Consider the following 22,978-nt stretch of genomic DNA (forward strand, 5'->3'; position numbering starts at 1 on the left):
ACCCATCATTAGCTCTCAAAAGACGCCATTTGTGGAAACTTGGGCGCCGAATGTCTGTCAGTGAGAATGTTGACTTTCCTCGCAAGCAACTATCAGTTTTCAATTCTCGCCCAGCGGGATTTCAGTTTAATATTAGTGTGCGCTTCCACTACAAAAACAATGACAGCTGATTATGCAATGCAAGGAAAATGTGCACAATTTTTCCATCTGGCAGACGTAGCAAACAAGTGATATTAATGCAGATGAACAGGACCGTCACAGGTCAATCAAGGGTTGTAGGTAATACGCGCGTGAAGGGAAAACAACTACCCAAAAAACCACACACGGAGCCAATTAACCTCCCAAGAGTAACGTGGCACTACGCACAGTATTACAAGCAGTATTCATGCCAGCGCAGATCTGGAACTGAGTGAAATCTCATTTGTGTTTGGATCTCAATTTATCGTACCACCAGCTCGCCTTTCTATCCATCTGCAGCTGGGACTTGATCATCGCCTGTATGCACAACATTGCTGTTATTGGCGTTTACATATTTAATCGCGCATGGGTAGCTTTGACTGAACAGCGCCATGGCACATGACATCTTTTTTAAACAAGCAAATGTCAAACACTCATTTGCCAAGCATTTCACTTCAGGGAAGTCAAGCTGCAGGCTAGGAGAGAGTCAAGCGTATTTTCAAGCCCTAGGCAGTACAGTCCACCAACGTAATGCCTCTTCTGAAAGAATTTTAGCCAACAATTTTTGCACTAAAGGAGCTCAGAATGTAACGTAAAGGAAAAAGAGACACCAGGGAAAATTCTAGACTCTTTTCTGGACGGTTATTTTTGTTGCAGGAAACAAGAAAAATTAAATACTTCTTGGTTTACATTATCTATAAGCAGAAATTTTCACTTACTATCATCTCAAATTGCAACCTTAAATATGAAACCCCCAAGGAATGAACAACAATGAGACTGTAAATAATATTGCAACGTTAGGTGATGCATGCGCTGATATGCGCATAAGAAGGAAAAAAACTGCTAAAAATGAAAAACAAAACTTCTAAAAAGAAGAAAGCAAGCCGACTGCTCCCCTCAAAGAATGATGTTCGGTGCTGGTACATTGCTATTACTTCTCAAGAATTTTCTACTATCCCTTAGGTGTCACACAGACCTCCTAATACTCGTCATCAGATCATAAAGCGCACATGCAAAAAACTCTGCTGCTCTCGCTACAGCTGAATGCACATTAAATAAGCTGCCACATGCTGAATTCCATGGCAAAATCCTACATAAGTTATTCAGTGAATCGCATGGCTTATGCCCCTTAATTATCGGTGTAGCCCGTTAACAAATCTCTATTTGCATCCCAAAGCTTTGTCACATTTGTATAAAATCGTATAGACATGCGATAATGCCCAAAGATATAATTCGCGGCCATAGCTGACGAATTTGCGATTTCGATACACTTTGTGCTCGTTTACAATTGGCGCCGATTATACAGGGGCTCGGTGACAGCCTGCATACTCGGCGCCTAAACACGAGATAATGGACATCGCAGAGGCGATTGTTGAACCTGCACTGGCAAAAACGTTACCGGAAGCTTGGTGCACCTCCGAGGTACGAACTAAACTGCAGTTTCGGCTCCGCGGTTGTATTTCATACAATTCTGTTTTCTTTTTCTTGCTAATCTAAAACTAGCACCTGCATCATCAAGAGCTAGATTTTACTTAGACATGGTGTCATCAAGACGTGGCGTGGCAAGGTCAACATAATGCCTATACCACTATGAGCATGTACGGACCTCGCGTGCTGTTTGCCGATTGGAGAAAGAATAAAAAAAAAAACATTAAATGCATTATACTCGCACTGCATAAAACTAGGATTATGTCTGCGTGAATGCAACATAAGGGATATTTTATTTATATGTACATATCACGTCAGAAACATTTCTGTGCCATTTATGTTTTGAAAAAAAGAACACTGCAAGAATTTCTGATGCCTTTAACCGAGAGGTCTCAAACACGTGGTCAGCCGAGCTGTGTGGCGCAGTCCGCCGGTTCCATAGAAATGTCAGCCTTTTTTACGAAAGCTCACTCCAGGTTGTGGAATAAAATTTACCGAGCCTCGCTTTCCAATGCAACTAAACTAAAAGGCCTCGACCTGTGACGGTACGCTTTCTTAGAATCTGACAAAAGCATAAACAGACGTCAGCTGTCATCAAAAGCGAGGCGCTGCACAACCAGCCATCTTCCATCTCCAAGCCACCTTTTTTTTTCATGTTGAAGGGAAGTGTCTAGTATGAGCTGTTGTATCTTACGCAGCTCTCTCCGAGACATCTAAAGAAGCGACAGTGTGTAGTTTAGGAATTAGGGGCATGTGCCGCATTTTCTTTCTGTGTAAACTGGATAGTTACTTGGGAACAATGCGTATGTGTTAATTTGCATTATTCTTGCTGTACATTTCTATTTCTATTTGAAACTTTTTCATATTTTCTATCTGCTGGTCAGCGAGATAGGAAAATTTCTTACTGCGGCCTGCACTGCCATTGTGAGTCTGAGACCCCTGCTACACAGGACGCGAAAACTCAACTTTAGGATCCTGAACCGTCGTGCACATGTTTGCAAGTGGCCCATGTCTTTCAAATATGCTGAACAGATGTATTACAAAGGCGTTAAAGCTGAAAGGTTTAAACTAGACAAAGTGCTGCATGCACATTTTATCAAAAGAAAAATACCAAAACAATCAAATGTCGGTTGATGTAGCAGCTGTACGTGCATTTGACGTTTGGGCCTCATGTCTGGGATCGTTTAGGTCAATTTCAGCTTCTCCAGCAGCTTGCACTCAGGTACTCAGGAAAAATGCTATTTGTTAATGAAGATCGGATATCCTTTTGCAATCAGGCATGAAATCTTTTTTTGATTGCATAGCCTTTATTGCAACTGTGTGATTGATGCGAACTCGAGAGGACCGAATGTGAATGTTAGGTAACACACCGGTTAAGCATTAAAAATCTTTCGAGGGTTTCGATTTCTTTAAACCACATTATTATTATTCAATGTTCGGCTTTATAGACATGAAGACCGATCGATGGTCTGTACAGTAGTTTGCGATTGTCTTAAATTTGGGTACACACTATCTAGACGTGATGGTGTCTCTTTGGTATGCAAGATCAATGACGGTTACACAATGGGTTTTCTGAACGTGAGGACCCAATGCCGAATTAAAGTCGGACATAACTTTCGTACACTCTCTGAGCTTCTATACCTCCTTGCTGTACCATTGGACGGTCTTGTAGTTCGGCATCGACTCGGCGTCTTTAGTTATCCGTGATTTTGTGCCGCTGCTTAGCTAGACGTTCTTTCCGCTCTTCAGGCGTCTCAGAGGGTCGCTTACTCTTCCTTGCTTATTGCAACGTTGTAGTACGGCATCGCACCATGCGATTACTCCTGGATTCGTCGACGCTTATTGCGCGTAGTTTCTGCTGATGCCGTTCACAGTACTCGTGCTCGTCGTGCGCGCATTCATCCATTGTGCGTCTATCTAGCGACCGCACGCGCCGCGGCTAATATTTATAGCTTTGCGGTCGGGAGATGATCATCACGATCCCGATGATCACACGTGATGAGCATAGAAGAGCGTGACGTCACGCCTGTGTGCCACGAGGAGACCGGCACGGCTCGACACAACCGGTTATCATGGTAACAGCGCACGCTCGATTGTGGCTCCGGTTTGGCACCGCGAAATGCGCTTCTGCTACCCTAGTGTAACTTTAGCTGCAATCCTTTGAGAGGTTTTAATGCCCCTCAGTTGTTAGTAATTTCAGATGTCTGCCAAGTACAGCGACACTACATGCTTTTTCAGCTACCATAACATGACTAGTGGATAACAGTGTACCCCTTGGCGAGCCGACTCATAGGGCTTATCAATGGGATGTTAGGGAGCATTCGAGATATTTCTGAAACCCAACCGAGTACTAAAGGTGGGTAAAAACATCAACCCATTTTTACTTTTAGTAAAAAGTACATAACATATACTGAATTCGGATATCATACTGGCATTGGCGGCCGAAATTCGTCTGCCTGCAAAAACTTCCCCGCCGGCTCAGGGGCTATACCTGTTTGCTAGCCAGGTTCTCGGTTGATTGGCCTGCTGTGTGGTTTATAGTGTTGAACATCCTAAAGCAACTCCGAGTCGTCTCTCTCGTGTAGTTAACCACCCTTCATAGTTTTGCGTTGCCCAGCCGAAAGATTTGTCACGTGCTGTACAAGCATTCATCGCTATGAGGCGCACGGTTTAAGAGGATGCTTAAATCGCATTACAGCTGAAAGCTCATATCTAACTCAGGAGCTTTCTTGACAGTGTCATTGGGCCCAGAAAGAAAACAAACGCTAAACTTTTTTTTTCAAGAGATATGTCGTCCTGATGAGCGATGCTTTTCGTATGGCTACGGGTGAAGATTACGAAAACATACGCTACGAATTTCTCGGTATAGATGCCACTGAATACACCTCGCATGTTTCTAATGAGATTGACTGAACTGCAATCTAAAACGTGGTACCTACTACGGGTGGTCTGTGCCATGATGTTGGTGCTTAGAGTTATGGCAGTAGCACTTCGTGAAGTTAACGAATGGAATACCGGTTACACGAAGAGTTTACGTAGCTCTTTGGAGCCTGCACTGGCCTGTGCTGAAATAGGTAAATCAGTTCAGGCGATGTATTAAGAGCCGTATAGGCACAATCATGCCACTGTGTTTTAACAAGATGGCGTTATATACCACATTCTCCACAAATACGTCATTGGCGTTATCGCGTTGACGCCACCATTTGGGGAGTAAATTACACGGATACGGCTATGGCAGGCTTGACCAGGCGGATGACCTTGACGGGTTCTGATTAGTCTAAGGGTTGTCTGACGTAAAGAGACCGCATGACGTGGATGATTTCGCAGAAGCTACCGACTCGGGCTTCTCAATTCACGTAAAAGGGTGAGGGGAATCAACTCTTCACGACACTTGCATTCCGAGTGTGGCATGTTACCCATAGACCATACAAGAAGGCCCGTTTGAACAGCTTATTAAGCGTTCTTTATACCTATGTAGTGTGGCCTTTTACATATATCGTAGCAGACGACTGCATCTGCCAAAGAAAATTCGTGAGATAACCGACTCACTAATTAGAGGATTAGTGGTTAAGCGAACAGTAAAGTGCAGGAACACTAACCAGGTACCACAAAGGGAGACATGAACGGGAATTGCCAACGCTGTGGCGTCTCACCATTAAGACCGGAACTAAAGTGCCCCACCAAAATTATTTGCTGCCCTCTCCCCCCCACCCGACAATCAGAAACGAAATTTTGCGGCCCCAGCGAACTATAGACTATCATCAGAAACCGTACTGTTAGAGCACATATTCTGCAGCCCCTGCGGCTGCCTCGCCGGTGCAAATACAAACGACGCCCGCAAATCTAGCAGTAGTGTAAATAGATCTTACCGGTTCTGCTGGCGGTTCTCGACGCTGACCTGGAGCCCCGTGTGCGTGCGCAAGCACTGACACTGGAGCGGCACTTTGGACTCCCTCCACAGAAACTGCCCAATGTGGCTGCGGCATAGCATTCGACAGGATCACGTCGCGGTGTGTGCGACCAATCGAGATAGATCTCCGTGCTTGAGACACAACGCTGCGACCTCCACAGGAAGCCTGGAGGTCTTTGCAGGTGGAGATGGCAGGGCACTTGGGTATTGTTGTGCCTGTTGAGAAAAAAAAAATCTGACCTTGAGCTTGCAGTAATTGCCCCTGTAGCCTTCTGGTACTGTCAGTCCACTGCGAGTTCCGTGACTGCCGGGGCAGCTCTTTCGCGAGCTATGTTCCAAATGCAGCACGCGCCCCTTTCATTCTCACCATCATCTTCCTTTTCCCGCTGCAGGAATGGCCCGCGGTGGCCAAATGGATCCGTGGTCCTCTATGAGGACCTCTATGAACGTCCTCTATGAACCTTCCTACTTGCGACACGAATGATACGTTTTCTGATGAGACACACGAAGGATGCTGCGATTTTGAGAAAGTATGGCGCCGCCGTGCTCGCTACGCGGTCAACGGGCTCTTCAGTGTAGCCCAGGAATGTGGGTTAACGTGCGAGCCCGGCGGACGCGCTCGGATGGAGACGAGACGCCAAATGCACGCTAGTGCTGTGCGGTGTCAGAGCAAGCTGAAAGACTAACCCCAGAGGTGGCGTTCACGATGCGTAGAGTTGTTCGCTAGCTCGAGTTTTATCTTACTTTGCGTGACGGTAGTCCAGGGAGCGCAGGCAGCGCGGAAACCGCGTAAGCAGCAAGCAATAAAGGCCGAGACAAAGCCATCCTCCGCATCCTACACATGTCGCTAGCTCGTTGAAAGCAGAGCAGTCTGAGCAACGCAACTCTCCGGGCCGCTGAATGTCATTATTAAAACATCCAAAGTGCCAATATCATGACTTACGTATGCCACGTACGCCTAGCTCAGAGAAGTCAAGGACAGGCTATGTTTTTCAGTAATTTTTGTCTACCAACACTCGAAGGCGAACGGTACATACTCGCGATAATTTTTTTTTCTTCTTTCGAATACAGTAAACTTAACGCGTATTAGCACGAATTTTTTACTGAACTTATCCATAGGTATTTTAGCTTTGAATGCAAGCAACAGTTGATGTTGAGCGAAGCGTCAGACGAATTTCAAGGTTGGCATTGCTCTCAGCGTGTAGCCCAAGCTCGTAGGCGGGCGGCCAAGCCGAACATGCTAAACCAAGGAGTGCCAAACACACGACGAATCTCGTAAGGTGACACGCCGTCAGAGGCCCTGTTGTGCCTTTGGGGGTGATTGCTTTTACCCTAAAAATATTTTAAAACACCTTGTAAGGCTAACTTCCCTGCCTCATATATTTTCTCGATGCGATAAACAAACAGAATATCACGGTCACCTTCGCGAAGCAAGTATAGTTTAATATTATAGTACTTACGGTACGAAACAACATACGACTTTGGACGCTATAATGTTTCAAGTAAAAATAACATTCCCCGATTGACCCTTACGCTGGCGCTGAAACTGCGCACATAGGAGAAGTTTTGTCACCAAATTCATTAATGAATGCCTTTTGTACGTACTACAAACTTGTCGAACGTTCCCACTACGAAACCGATCTGCTAGGGCTAATAGCGACAGCGAAAAAAACTCATTTTTTCGATTTTATATACCACGATACCGCTTCGTTATTCTGGTCCTGTGTGCTTAGAAGTCACAACAGTGGCATGCCTGTCGCATTTTGCTGTCTCCTACTGTGTTACAACGGATGTTATAGCATAGAGTAACATATATATAGAGAGAGGACACTCGACGCCATTTGTGGCCCAGCTCGAGTTTCCACGTCTCCGCCGGATGGCGTTGCACCTAAAAAAAAAAGTTTAGCATCAGGACTATATGTAATTAATCAAAAACTGCAGACAGGTCGAAGTGACGGAATGTAGAATATTTGGTTACTAAACATAAGGCAAGAATAAGTGCGAATAGTATTAATTGTCACGGTTAGGTGGCATGCACTGCAACCTCCCTATTCAAAGGGTTCTGCTTTATTTATAGCCCCATATGCCTGTGTGAACACTTTTTGCGTCCCTGTCGTACCCTATAAAAGGGGCGCAAGAGTGAATTGATGACGAGCAACATCTTTCTGTATTGCCTCGGGTACTGCCTCCGCTTTTGTAAACAATGCCGATAACTACTTCGCGCAAGTGACGCAAACGCCTGTGCATCAAACTAAGAGACTTATGCAAAACACTGAAACCGAAAGTAACATTGCGGTCTTTGAGATTTGGTATTTTGAAGGGCCCCGCTCTGAGGCTGGCAGGCTTCGCCAACTCCGCTGTGCGCCGCAGTGCGTACAGCGGGCCACTGGGGCCCTATTGGAATGTCCCCTCGTTATATATATCTTACTCTATGGTTATAGGGCTGTTATGTGTTTACAGTCTGAGGTATCGAACCAGCATGTAATGTCGCAAAATAATGAGCAGTGTGGGAGGTCGTGATAAAGCTGCGTTCAATGCCATCTACACCAGAAGGCGCCCGCTCTCTGTCTGTCGCAGGCAAAGGCGTATCTTCACGCCTATGTTCTACTCTTGTCATGCAAAGGTCGTGCAGGATGCCAATATTTCCCGAGAGTTTGGCCTCGACATACATCATGCTTGCGTTTCCACTAGGGTACCCGCAATCAGTAAATGCCGTAAACTGAACGCAAAATCACACAGCTCAACACAGCTGATGAACTCTTTGTGAAGCAACATCTGTGCTCCTCCATTAAGATGTAAAATATTTGCCACTTTCTGTTTGTTTCTTCGCTTTCCTTCTGACTGCAGCCGTCTTTGCGATGAAATCAGTTTACTGTCTTGACGTTCGGAGCCTTTCCAACATTTAGTCTACCCGTAGTGAAAGCTCAGTGCCAAGCGAGGAGTGCAAGAGCAAGCAGAGCACAAATGCTTGATTGCACTCCCTCCTCCTTTTTAGAAAACCGTCTCCCCATGCAAATAGGTATGCGCCGCCTACATCAACGGTCACAATGGCCGGCTCAGACGCTCAACGTACAATATGTTTCGATGCGCAAGCTATCAAAAAGGCACCTGGCACTGGATCTTATCATTGCATGTTTGGAGTAAGATAGGGGTGAGTGTAGGTACATTCCTACCAAAGATCTGGAACATACTCCCATGTCGCGCAATAATGTGTTCGCGACATTACGCACATAGAAAGTAGACGCCAATCCCGGGGTGAAAGCTATGGCTTCGAGTTGGAAGCAAATTCGGGCACAACTTCTGAATTTCAAAAACTCCCGAGATCAACTCGGAACTGCTACGGCAAGGAAAACAGATGCGTAGGTCATCGCTTCGAGCTGCAGCAAGCGAGAATGTGGCCGACGTAGAGTTTCCGCCTTGCTTTCACCTTACGAAAATGCTGTTGCGCTGCCGGTGCGACGAGCTAGACAACTCACGTGTTCGAAGACTGAGTGGCGGCGCTCACTCGTTCTGCGTCGACAAGCAAGATTTCTGCATTCTTTGATTAAGCTGTGGGAAACTCCTGGCGCACAGATACGCCCGGCCAGCACCTGAACTGGGGCGGCGGAAATAAAGGGATAGCGAAGAAGAGGTAGAGGAAATCAGAGGCGAGCGATAGGGAGAAAGAAAAGGGTAGGTAAAAATAAAAGAAATATATACACTATGGTAGAGTATACAGTAGTTTGCAGTTATTGTCCAAAATAGCACACACGGAGCGTTCAGTCACAGCGCACACTATCTGGCGAGGTGAAATAGGCAAGCAAAGCGAGGATTGGGTACAGTCAAAGCAGAAAGCTGGGCTAGTTGGTGTGTCATCATAAATAAAAAGACTAGCGCAAATAACACAGACATAGGAGAAGACAGGACGAGCGCTAAACATCAACTGCAGATTTACTTACAATATAAAAGGGAACATAAAAGCACTTGGTGGCACATGCGCACTCCAGTCAAAACCAACGATCAAAAACTAATCAAAAGGGGGCAAACTGTTCCTTGGCAAACTTTTTCTTTTTCTGAAAGGGTGATTGAAGGTGCACTGACACACTTATCGCCTTCCCTGCTAATGAGATATGTTTCACATATCTCATGCTCTAATCTTGTGCCTCCCCTACCAAGCACACACGTGGCATCAAACGCCGGCACGCACCCACAACGCTTACAATGATTGGCCACATGGCAGCCCCCCGCCAATGAATCCACCAGCGAACAGTGCTCTCATAATCGATCATTAAGGCAGCGACCAGACAGCCCAACGTAGCATCTACTGCAGGAGAGAGGTATGCGGTAAACGACGCCGGCAATGCAGGATACAAACTTGCGCTCGTGTTTTTTGGTGCAGATTGGCTTTCTGTCCTCATTAACGGCTTTGCACATGCGCACCAGCTTTTCGGGGGTGGTGAACAAAACGTCCACACCGCACTTCTCTCCAACCTTTTTCAGCCAGTGCGATAACTGATGCACGTAAGGAATGGCTGCATGCCTCGGCGTTTTGAGTCTATTGTCGCCTGGCATGACAGGGCGACCACCTGACCTGAATTCTTTCAGGAGGCGTTCCGCCACAGCCGTCACTGTGTCCTCAGGAAAACCGGCCTTCTGCAACCAGTGCACTTGCATCTGTAAACTGCCCCCAATTTTATGCTCACATGACCTTTCAAGAGCACCGCGCAGGCAACTTTTTGCAATGCCCCGTTTAACCAATTTAGAATGTGCAGAATTATACGCCAAAATTTCCTTCTTTGTGCGTGGCTGGTACGACCAGCAGATGTGCCCCGTGCCAAAGTACAAACATAGTTTGCTGAACATTTCGTTATTCTTCAATCTAAAGCAAATTGTCAACAAAGTAACAAGAGGTGACTCACTGCTTTACTTCGTTTTCGAAGGATCAAATATTGATCAGCGTGGCTTTGAATACGATATTGGTGATGGAATTTCGGATACAAGACCGTGATAGTTTCAACGGTCGTGGTTTTGTGCCGCTGTCGATTATCACGTTTTATTGCGAAAGCAACACGACTCTAGGTTTCGAGCCTTCAACGTGGCGCGGCCGCACCCACGTGACGCAGTGACGCCACACACCACGTAACGCTAGGGTGAGAGCTGGGCTACCAACTCCAGCGGTCGGCGTTGCGCGGTTGCAGCCGGGGCGCAGCGCGTGACGTCACACCCCATGTTGCACAAAAGTGAGGGGCTGGCAGGAGCTGCCAACTTAGGTCTCCTGTTTCACATGGGACGGTTATGTCAGAATCAGCCTGCTAGGACCCTTGCATTCACGTTACCCCTATAGGCCACTAAGGCACATTCATACGGCTTGGTTAAAGCGGGGCTCAGTATGTGGGCTGAGGAAGAAGAAAAAGAGAAGAACGCTCGGTCACCCGCAACTAATGCTTTCACTCAATATTTGGTTCAGCATCTTGAGCCCTTGTAATTCTTTCTGATTTTCTGTGCTGTGATGATGTTGCTGTCACCGATTTTCTTGCTTCTCCTTTTAAAACATTTCACATGCTTAATCACATGGTTGAAACATTTCACATGCTTAATCACATGGTTGACATCAACGAATACGTCAGCTAATTTTAACTATTGTCACTTGTTGCATGGAACGTTTTGTTCCGCTAAGAACAAAGAAAAAAAGCTAAGTACCTTGCATGGCATGGGATATCCTTCATGTATCATGCCGCGTTGAATGTCTCAGGTGCATGAAGCGTTTATCGGATCCAAAGGATGTTATCAAGTTTAGCAGGGCAAATGACGGGCTTCCAGTAATTACCTAATTGGCCAAAATTGTCTTTTTTTTCAATATCCAGTTAGGAAATCTTCCAAAAACTAATCCTTGAACGTTTGGCGCTCTTTTTAGCCAACGGAGTCTGCATCATCGCCTATTATCGTCAGTGATCAAACAACTAATAATCCGTTAATAATATCTGATGCTTTTATAGACTACTTTTAATTTATTTTTTCATCAAGCACCCTCCAAGTTCCATCCTTTTACCCTCCTAGTATGGTAGCCCCGGTTACTGATATCATGAATAATGAACATTATGTACTTAACTTGATTCTGCAGTTATACACTAGAAAGTCGACCAGTTCCGATGCTATAAAAAATTATTTTTTCTTTCTTTATTCATTGCGGTATGCTAGATATCTAACCGTCATCTTCCAAAGTCGCTAAAGACTGACTTTGTTCTATCCTCATGGAAGCTGGCCAAAGTACATCAATTATTAAAATCTCTAATAAACAGCTCTTACATAATTACAGGCCTATTTCATTACATTATGTTCATGTAAGATGCTGGAACACATGAGTCACAGATATATAATAGAATTTCTGCAACCTAATATCATGCTTTCTAACTTTTAGAAAGTTTTAAGAAAGGTTTCAGTGCCTTAACACAATTAGTTGAATTGTCACATGCATTATATACACCCTTGATATCGGCTGCCAGGTCGGCGCTATATTTAGACTTTTTAAAGCCTTTTGATACTGTACTGCATTGTAATTCCTTAATAAAGCTTAATATGATTTTGAAAAACCCTGACTTGGTTAGCTGGATTGGAAGTTTCCTATTGCATCGGTAACAATTCATGTTTCAATTCCCCTATCTCTTCTAATGTTGACATGTCATTTGGTGTACACCAAGTGTCGGTTCTTGGTCCTTTATTCCAATTACTATAAATTAATGACTCACCTCGAAACGTCACAAACACATATGCCTTTATGCATACGACGGTGTTTTATGTTGCGTGATTTACACACCAGAAGATCACCTTGAACCTTGACAAACTCCTCATTTGTCAGCTTCGGTACTCGGTGTAACACTTGGATAATGAAAATAAATGTTACTAAAACTCTGATAATGCCATTATCTATTAGTGTATTTCCTTCATTGTTCAATTACTCTTTCAATTACTTATTTTTCAACAGCTTAGGGTTTGAGAGTATAAATATCGTCGTAATACTTGCCACTAGCATGTCCGGGTCACAACGTATTAATTTCGTTTGCACTAAAACAATCAGTAAGCTTGTCTTGGGAATTAGAGGTGCAATTTCAATAATTCTCCAAAGAAGGCAAAGCTAGTATAAATATGTATAAATATTTAATTCGTCGAATCCTACATTATGCTTCTCCTGTCTGAAACCCCTTCAGGATTTTGACATTAACCTCATTGAGTGCAGAAATAAAAAATCTATTAGGTTTATATATCACTGCTATGAATCTACATGTTTCACCCTCTCGTGCCTTGTCATCTTAAACATAACCCCTTTATCAGCACTCCGTCACATTGAGTCGCTGAAGTTTCTGCATGACATCATCAATTTTTGTTAACATGTCTCACATCCCATATATATTACTTGAGATATTCCCCGGTGAAGTAGGAGTCATCATAACCTTAATATTAAGCCTTACTTTGCTCATTCCGATCATTTTAAATAGTTTTTTTTCATGCACTTTAGAATTCCGGAACTTAATCCCTGGAACAATAGGTCACTGTCATTAAACAATTTCCTGTTAAAACATAATTCTACCAGATTTTATGTGCGAAAGGCACGTCCGGTCAAACCCCCAGTGTTTGCGTGAGAGAACTGAGTATATTGAGAGATTTGGAAGCTTTCTTTTTCATGATGTTTATGTGAGGAAAGAAAGAGCTTCCTATCAAAAGTTAAACCTAGAAATTTGTGTTCGTTTTTTACTGGTAGTGTGATTTCATTTAGGTATAGATGGTGGGGTCAGTGTGCAGTCCTCATCTAAAAGAAAAGAGAACAGCCACAGACTTTTGCGTGGAAAACCTGAAACCATTTTTATCTGCCCATGATGCCAGCTTATTTACAGTTAGCTGAATCTGCCTCTCACATGTTGCTTTGTTTGATGATGTGCACGCAATTTGCAAGTCATGTACATAAACTGAGTATACAATGGGCTTCGGTATTATTTTAGCTATAGAGTTCATTTTTACTATGAAAAGCGTGGTACTTAAAATGCACCCTGGGGGCACACCAGTTTCTTGTGTGAAGTTTTTAGAAAGTATGGAACCATGATGTACTTGAAAGGATCGGTAATGTAGGAAGTCAACTGGACATTTTAGCATCCTGCCGCGAATTCCAAGCTCTCCCAAATCCCGTAGGATCCCAAACCTCCATGTGGTGTCAAAAGCTTTTTCAAGGTAAAAAAAGATGGCAAGGCAGTGTTGCTTATGTAGAATTGCTTCTCGAACTGTATTTTTGAGGCGGACAAGGTGGTCAGTAGTGAAACATGTTTTCCTGAAGCCGCACTGGTGAATGTCAAGCCGTTTTTGGGATTCGAGGACAAACATCAATGTTATATTTAGAATACTCTCAAAGCACTTCGCAAGACAGGTCATCAGGGCAATTGTCCTACCTCAACCTGGAGAATTTGGTGACTTTCCAGGCTTCAAAAGTGCTGCAGCATAAATATACAAATAAATGAATCAATACAAGCTTAAAACGTACCAGAATGAGTTAAATAAAAATGCGCTAGGAATACTTTGCCGATAAACGATAAACAAGCGCATGAATGCACCAAAAGCGACATGCTCTGAACTTTACAGGCTGTCAAGAAGCCGATGAAACGACATCCAAGCAGTGAATAACTCCAGCTCGACTCCAATGAAGCTACAAGGCGTATCAAAGGTAAAAGTTAATCTTCATATCCTTCATCTGAAGGCGTGGTCACATTTCGGACATGGAATACACATAAATTACTTATCGGCTAAAGCAAGTCGCACATTATGCTTCCTTCGACGAAATTTTAGGGATGCTCCACTTAAACTAAGATGCCTTATTTATTACTAACGTATGTCCTATACTTGAATATGCTTGTGCCGCTTGGGATTCATATACGAAACAGAATATTGACGAACTAGAGCACGTCAATAATATGGCTGCCCAGTTTGTCTCTGGCAATTTCAATTTCCAGGATAGGTCTTCAGATTTGCGAGACAAATTGGGGTAGCCTTTTACTCAAAAAAGGCGTAAATATTTCAGACTCACTTTCTTTTATAATGTTAATAATGGTAAAACTGGCATTCCAAAAGAAAAATACATATCTGAACCAACTTTCTCTTCAGCCCGCACTGATCATCCACTAAATGTGCGTTAGTACAATGCTCGGATACACACAATCAAACAGTTTTTTTCCTCGAGCAATACACGATTGGAATTGCTTTCACCACCTTACAAAATCATCTACTAATATGATTGTGACAATAGATTAATATGAGTATTAATATTACTGCTAACTTAATTCTTTATATGACTATCAATGGAGCATTATTATCCTTGTGCATTTTGTTCTGTTAATAATCATAACTGGTCTAAATGGTTTAAAGAACAATTCCCAGTTGATACCATTTGGATCCCAGATGAATTCCAATTGGATCTAACGAATTCAACTTAACGAATTTGTTAAATCCAATTGGAATTCAACTGGGATCCAAATGGTATCAACTGGGAATTGTCCCTTAACCGGTTACGATTTTCGCCCGGTTATTTATTTCTTTCACATATGTTTTGTGCGTGATTGTTTTTATGCAGCGTTTCTTTTCATTAGTGCTTTTTTTTTCTCATTATTTGTCTTAGTACATTGGATCATTTGCCCAATTTATTGTATTGTCAAAGGAGTGCTGCACTTTGAAATTTTTATTTTCTCTAGTGGGTCGTGCGCATGTAGTTTTCTGCAACGTTTTTTCTTTATTTTTTCTCTTTCTCTCATTGCATCATCTGTCAAACTTATTGTATTGTAAGTGTTTGTTTTTATGCAGTTTCCCCTCTACAACAATGCGCCAGTGAGGGCACTGTAGGTATTCTGTATAAAATAAAATAAAAACTTTAGCCGAACTAATGGTTTACCGGAACCATGGAAGAATGCAAACATTATCCTCATTCATAAGAAAGGGGACTCTAAGGACCTTAAAAATTACACACCAATCTGCCTAATGTCTGTTACGTATAAGGTATTTACTAAGGTAATCGCTAATAGAATCAGGACAACCTTAGACTGCAATCAAGCAAATGAGCAAGCAGGTTTTCGGAAACGGTACTTTACTATCGATCATATCAATCAGGTGAAAAAAAAATGCTCGGAATACAACCAGCATTGATTACGAAAAAGCATTTGACTCAGTTGAAACATCGGCGGTGATGCAGGCATTGCGAACTCGGGGGGGTAGACGAGCCGTACGTGAAAGTGTTGGAAGATATATATAGTGGCTGCACAGCAACCATAGTTCTGCATAAAGAAAGTAACAAAATTCCCATAAAGAAATGTGTTAGGCAAGGAGACACAATCTCCCCAGTACTATTCACAGCTTGCTTAGAGGAAGTATTCAGACTTGGAATGGGAGCAGTTAGGGATAAGAGTAGATGGAGAATACCTCAGTAATCTGCGATTTGCTGATGACATTGCTTTGCTAAGCAACTCGGGGGATGAACTGCAAATAATGATTGATGACCTAGACAGGGAAAGTCGAAAGGTAGGCTTGAAAATCCATATGCAGAAGACTAAGGTAATGTTCAACAGCCTCGGGAAGGAACAGCTGTTTACATTAGGTAGCGAAGTACTGGAAGTATTAGGCGAATATGTCTACTTAGGACAAGTAGTAACCGCAGATCCGGTCCATGAAAAGGAAATAACAAGAAGAATAAGATTGGGATGGAGCGCATTTGGCAAGCACTCGCAGATTATGACTAGCAGCTTACCGGTATTGCCCGAGGAAAGTATACAACAGTTGCATCTTACCTGTACTCACCTATGGGGCTGAAGCGAACCAAGAGAGTTCTACTTAAGTTGAGGACAACCCAGAGGGCTATGGAACGAAAAATGGTAGGGGTAACATTAGGAGATAGGAAGCGTGCAGAGTGGGCCAGAGAAATAACTCAAGTTACCGACATTCTAATGGAAATTAAGAAGAAGAAATGGGCATGGGCAGGACATGTAGGGCGAAGAGAGGATAACCAATGGTCGCTTAGGGTAACAAACTGGATTTCAAAGGGAGGAAAGTGTAGCAGGGGGCGGCAGAAAGTTAGGTGGGCGGATGAGGTTAAGAAGTTCGCAGGAGTCAAGTGGATGCAGCTAGCACAGAACTGGGTTAAGTGGAGAAATATGGGAGAGGCCTTCGCCCTGCAGTGGGTATAGTCAGGTTGATGATGATTATGATTGCAGGCTGCATGCCACCTTATGTCTCTACAGTTTATGCATGGGAATTGTATAGAAAAGGGTATGATTGCTTAAGTGACGTACCTTACTATGTATGACTATAATGAATCAAGCGCTGAAACCTTCAACAGGACCGGATGAGGAAACGAAAACCAAACCAGTAACAGGTCGGCAGTAATCGCCGGTTACAAGGGTCCATAAATCCGTTTAAATATGTTTCTAGTCCCGCTGTCGAACGGGAAGTAAGATATTTTGTAATGCTCAGCTTCGGCGTCAATGCTGCGGTCGATCGTACATTATTGCCGGTTGCGTGCGTGTTTTATTTTGCTTGTCACAACGGGAGCGCTTGAAGCTATGGTTCCGGTGCATATATTTCTCAAGCTTATTACTGTCGACAACAAGGCGAATATTGAATACATAGTCCTTTCCGCAGCAAGCCAGCAGAAAAAATCATGTTCGACCAACTGCAGCGCGTCGTCTGCTGTAAGCAGATGCCTTGGGAAATAAAACCATACCCGACGACATTAACGGCAAGCGCATCCACTTTAGAGAATGAAAAACTGTCCGCGCCTGTATGCGGCGACGAAAAACGGGAGGTTGAAAAACTGGGAGGGGAGTGGGGAAGAAACCTGTCGCCAGGTAGAAAGGGAACAAATTGAGAGGTCAAGGAAAAACACAAATGTGGGCCCTTAGAAAAACTGCCACAAAGATGGACAAAAGGTATAGGTAAGAATTGGAAAAAAAGGATCTGCAAAAAAGGAGGAGGGCCAAAGGAGCATAATTCAGAAAAGAGGAAATTAAAGAATGGAGAGCTACAAGCACATATACTGTATTAAAAAAAATGCTGCAGTCAGCTAGGGGCAAATGGGGTTTCCAAATTTTAGATATTAGGGCTCAGGTGGCGGAGGGAGTCAATTTACAAATAGCACACCAACATAAGAACTTCCTTTCCTTCGTTAGAAAGCTGGATGATATGTTTGGCCAAGCGATCCTTCTGATTGGGCCAAGGCGCCTCTACCCTCCACAGTGCTGCAAACAGCTTTGTGAGATGAAACATATAGTTGATTATTCGGGATAGGGGTGTGGAAGGGGAAATTAAAAAGTGAGTCAGTGTCTCTCACCCCTAATTGTGCTAGCTCCTAGGAAAGGCAGATAGAAGCACAACTGTCTATTGTAGTGTGAAATTGCCTATTGTAGTGCATGCACAATTGCCTATTGTAGTGCAAAGCACAATTGCCTATTGTAGTGCAAAGCACAATTGTCTATTGTAGTGTGAAGCACAATTGCCTATTGTAGTGCCTGTGATCCTGATTGGAATGGGGTGCCTCTGCCTTTTGCAGTGCTGCAAACATCTTGTGAGATAGACAAAAGCTATAACTTCCCTTCTTGCTTACATATTACTTGAGTTTACTTTTCTTTCTTTAATACATGTTACATATAAATGGCATATAATGTGCTGAATAAAAATTTGAAGACTCCGTCTTTGTATTGCTGTGTAATTATTTCGTTTGGTGCACTGCAGAGAGAGTAGGAGTAGTAAGGGGTGTGCTTTACTAAGAAGAGAGAAGTAATATGTAGGTGCGGCCCGCGGTTTAACTGCCATTTATTCCTTGGATATCTGATGTGCTGTGCAAGTAATAAAATTGATAGGGTTGATAGGATTACATGAAAGATGCATAGTAAATTTAGGAAACAACAGGGCAAATTCATGCAACCAGCAGACACAAGAGAACACATCACAAGCATTGTGTCACGTTGTGCTCTTGTGTCTTGTGGTTGCATGCCTTTGCACTGTTATGGTTCCCAAATTCAAGATGCACCAACACTGCGTAATGATGCATAGTAAAAAATTGCGATAAGAAATGTGTTCGCAAATATATGCTGTATTCATGCGTACATTGCATCTACACGAAGATCATGTGAAAAAACTGCTCCTGCGCATATCTTTCACAGTCTCGTGCAGTGTACGAAAGCAAAAAAAAAAAAAATAAAGTGAGGTGAATGCTGCATCCACATTTCGAATTTTAGGTGGTAAATTCGTAATTAACAGCAATGTCCAAATGCAATCTTTTCAGGTAATCTAAAACACTATTCATATGCGAAAATTATTAAGAAAAACTGAGGCCTATGAAAGCGCACCGTTGAAAGCGATCGTGAGCCGTGCTAGCTGAGCCGCGCGCGCACTCGCCGGCCGACCGCATCCCGACTGCGTACAGCGCCACCGCTGCATGCATTTCATTTCATTTCATTTTATTACTCTCAAGGCCGGTCAGGCGTTACAGAGAGGAGTGGGGAAAAAATAAGAATAAAAAGAAACAAACAAATAAAGTTACAATTCATAAGCATTAACAGTATCCTTGAATTTTTCAGAATCCTTGATGACGACGACGGTGGAGGGCAGGTGATTCCAGTCCGAGGCAGTTCTGGGGACGAAGGAATTAAGATATTGGACAGTCCTGCGCTGTGGGATGTGCACCTTTAGGTGGTGATCTCTGCGGGACGATATGTGCGCCGGAGGAGTAAACAGGGACTGCTTTAAGTTTTCGTTGCCGTAATATATTTTATGAAATGTGCAGAGGCGCGAAATGCGGCACCGAATGGCAAGATCCGGAAGATTAAGCGTTCTTTTCATTTCTGTAACACTGGCATGGCGGGAGTAATTAGACATTATGAACCTTGCAGAGCGATTTTGGATGGACTCGAGCAACACAATGAGAGAGTTAGTGTATGGGTCCCACACTGGAGTAGCGTACTCAATTTTTGAGCGGACGAGTGTTTTGTAGAGCAGCAGTTTCACAGAGATAGGGGCAAGGGAAAAGTTGCGACGAATGAAGCCGAGCATGCGGTTGGCATCGTTAGTAATATATTCAATGTGAGCCTTCCAGGACAGATCATCAGTTATTTGAACACCAAGATACTTATACTTGTTAACTTTGGTCAGTGGGGTGTCATCAAGAAAGTATGAGCACGGAATGTTGTGATTAGTCGTGCGCGTAATTCTCATTAATTTACATTTGTTAACATTTAGTTTCATAAGCCAGGTATTACACCAAGTTCCAATTATGTTCAGATCATTTTGAAGAGCGCATGCATCATCTTGGTTAGTAACTTCTCTGTACAAAACACAGTCATCAGCGAAAAGTCTTATTTTGGAAGTAACTGAGGAAGGAAAAGAAGAGGTCCTAGAACTGATCCTTGCGGAACGCCAGAGGTTACGGGGGAAATGGGGGAGTCATGATCGTTAGCATTTACATACTGACTTCGATTACCTACTTAAAAAACACTCAATCCAAACACTCAATCCACTTTAAAATACCATTATCAAGATTTAATTTACTTAACTTATAAAGTAACAGTTGGTGTGACACGGTGTCAAAAGCTTTTGCAAAGTCGATAAATATGCAATCAATGAGAGAAGAGTGGTCCAGTGCAAAAATCAAGTCATTAGTGAATGCAATTGAGTTTCACATGAATGATGCTTACGAAAACCATGCTGTGAATCTGTAAAAAACGAATTAGTTTCCAGATAGTCAACAAGGTATGAATAATGTTCAAGGAGCTTGCATGGAATAGATGTTAAGGAAATAGGCCTGTAGTTATTAGGATTATGAACGTCACCAGACTTGTGGACTGGAACCACCTTGGCGATCCTCCGTCGTCAGGCAGTGATGCGCTGCGGATGGACTGCGTAAAAATTTCGGACAACATCATGGATGAATATAAACATGTACTCTTCAAGAACTTATAAAAAATACCGTCGACCCCTGCAGCTGAAGCAAGCTTTCCTTTCTGAATAAGCCTGGCAACACCTTCATCATTGATAGTTATAGGCTCCATCTGAACCGATTCAGAAACCGCAATATCGGGTAAGGTGGAAACCACGGAATTACTAAAGGATGAGAAAAATGTATTGTTCAAAGCAATGCAACACTTGTGAGGGGGAACCGGGATATTATTTACAGAGCGAAGTCGGACCTCTTTTGTTTTGCGCATATTTACGACGTTCCAAAATTTTTGCGGGTTAGAAACGAGGAAATGAGGCAGTGTGTCATGATAAAAAACATGCTTAGCGCTCTGCAGCGCCTGCTTGTACTGTGATGCGACAGCACGATAAAGGGGCCATTTATCAGCAATTTTGAATTTTTCAGCTGCCGGAAAATGCGCTTCTTATTTAGGAGGCGCTTTAGCGATACGCTGAACCAGGGTGCTTGTTTGGAGCAGGAAACGCGACGAGTGGGAATATATTCATTTATGAGATCATTCACCTTCGTTTTAAACACGTGCCAGTTTTCTTGAGTGGAACGACTCCAGAACTGCGGGAAGAAGGTGTCGCAAAAGCGCTCGAGCTCTGCATTAATAGCTTGAAAGTCCGCCTTGTTGTAGTTCCTAAGTAGCTTGTATCTTTTTGGAGAGCGAGCCGAGCGTGAAGGCATAGTTAGGTGGATTGCACTATGGTCACTTAGGCCCGGAAGAAAGCTGATTGAAGATATAGTTTCAGGAGAGGTGGTTAGCACAAGATCAAGTATGTTGGCAGATGTCTGAGTAACACGGGTTGGTTCTTTAACGATTTGATCAAGGTTGAACGTAGAACACAATTCAATGAATGCAGAACATTCTGAGAAAGGACGTAACAAATGATAAGAGGGGCTGTTCCATGAAATCGCGGGAAGGTTGAAATCGCCAAAAATATAAAGAGGAGACCTCGGAAACTTAGAAAGGACCGAATTAATGGCGTCATGTAGGTCATCGCAGAAGCAAGGCTGTAAGCTAGGTGGTCGATAGCATACGCAAAATAAAACGTCCTTGTGGTTCAAACGTAAGCAAATGCAGAGAAATTCCAGTGAAGAATTCACAGGAACGCCATAGGAAGCAATTTCATCTGATACGGCAATCAAAACACCACCACCAACGCGCTCACAGCGATCAAATCTATAAATGTTATAATTTTTTTCACAAGTGAACAATTCCCGAGAATCAACTTTTTCAGACAGCCACGTTTCGGTCAGGACAATCACATCGGCAAGACACGTGTCGGCTAGAGCTGACAATGAGTCTCGTTTATTTAAAATGTTGTGAATGTTAGTGAAAAGAATCGAGTAATGTGGATTCGGTAATGCCTGAACGGCTGCGTTTTCCTATGGCGAACCTGAGAAAGAAGTTGATGCAGGCGTGTCTGATGCAGGCAGATGTGATGCAGGCGGGGCTGTTGCGTCATTTTCAGAGGCACGCCCGCTAGGCGCTTCAATTTCGCATACGGAATCCGTGTCGGCAGAATATACGTAGCATTTTTTGTTTACGTACAGCCTGTTGTAACGCAGGTTGTATTTATGGCCACTTGCTTTACCATAGTCCATGAGCTTTTTCCGCAAAAGCCTGGTTGCTCTGCAAAAGTCCTCCTGTATAGACACGCCTGTATTCTTCAGTTTTGTTCTCTGAGCCCAAATGCCATCTTTAACTTTGAACAACGCGAACTTCACGACGATCGGTCGGCATTTCTTTTTAACGAAAGCTCCAAGGCGATGTGCCCTTGCAATGCCTTCATCGGTTAGTTCAAGGGAAAATGAGCTCAGAAGGCGTCTCCGTATCTTCTGCTCAGATTCCGCCCATGTTTCATCTGCTGCATCATCGACACCGTAAAATATAAGATTATCTCTTCGAGACTGATCTTCAAATTCATCAAGGCATGTCCGCAGAAGATAGCTTTCATCAAGAACAGCTTTAGTTACGAAGTGTTTCACGTCAGCCCCATCCAGAAGTGCTGTAGAATCGCTTTCCTTTGCCTCGAGAGCTGCCAGTCGATGTAATGCGTCTGACACTATGTCTTCAAGCTGCTTTTGACTGGCCTCTAGCTGTTTTTGACCGGTCTCTAGCTGTTTTTGACTGGCCTTTACCTCGCTCAAAGAGGCCATTACTTCCCCAAGGCGCGATTAAATAGATTTTTTCAGGTCAATAATTGCAGCTGATATATCCTCGTTACTCAGGCCTTGCTTGTTTGGACGAGGGTTCAACTCTACATCCCCTGACAACAAAAGCAACTTCACAACATGAATACAATCGGCAACGGTGCATCCCAAAGTGTGTGGGCATGGGACAAGCAGTAAACAGCAATTACTAGTACGCTTAGAATATAGTGAAAGTGAGCAACTGACCTGCGTAAGCAAGTAGAAAGGCTTTGGCACCATCATCGCTGCTGTCCCACGCCCACTGACGAGCGGATGCATCGGTCGACAATTTATACACTGCACGCTAGTTG

The 22,978-nt window shown here is 43.5% G+C and overlaps 1 long non-coding RNA gene across 1 annotated transcript; it reads left to right on the plus strand.

Moving 5' to 3' along the window:
• The first annotated feature begins 1,425 nt into the window (after nucleotides 1–1,425).
• LOC146184778 (uncharacterized) lies at nucleotides 1,426–20,838 on the plus strand. Its single transcript, XR_014708588.1, has 3 exons — nucleotides 1,426–1,599; nucleotides 14,120–14,201; nucleotides 19,096–20,838. It is a non-coding gene; the product is annotated as an uncharacterized LOC146184778 (long non-coding RNA).
• Nucleotides 20,839–22,978: the final 2,140 nt, after the last annotated feature.

Source organism: Amblyomma maculatum, chromosome 7, assembly GCF_055883805.1.
Source record: "Amblyomma maculatum isolate TAMU_Amacu chromosome 7, ASM5588380v1, whole genome shotgun sequence".
NCBI lineage: Eukaryota > Metazoa > Arthropoda > Arachnida > Ixodida > Ixodidae > Amblyomma > Amblyomma maculatum.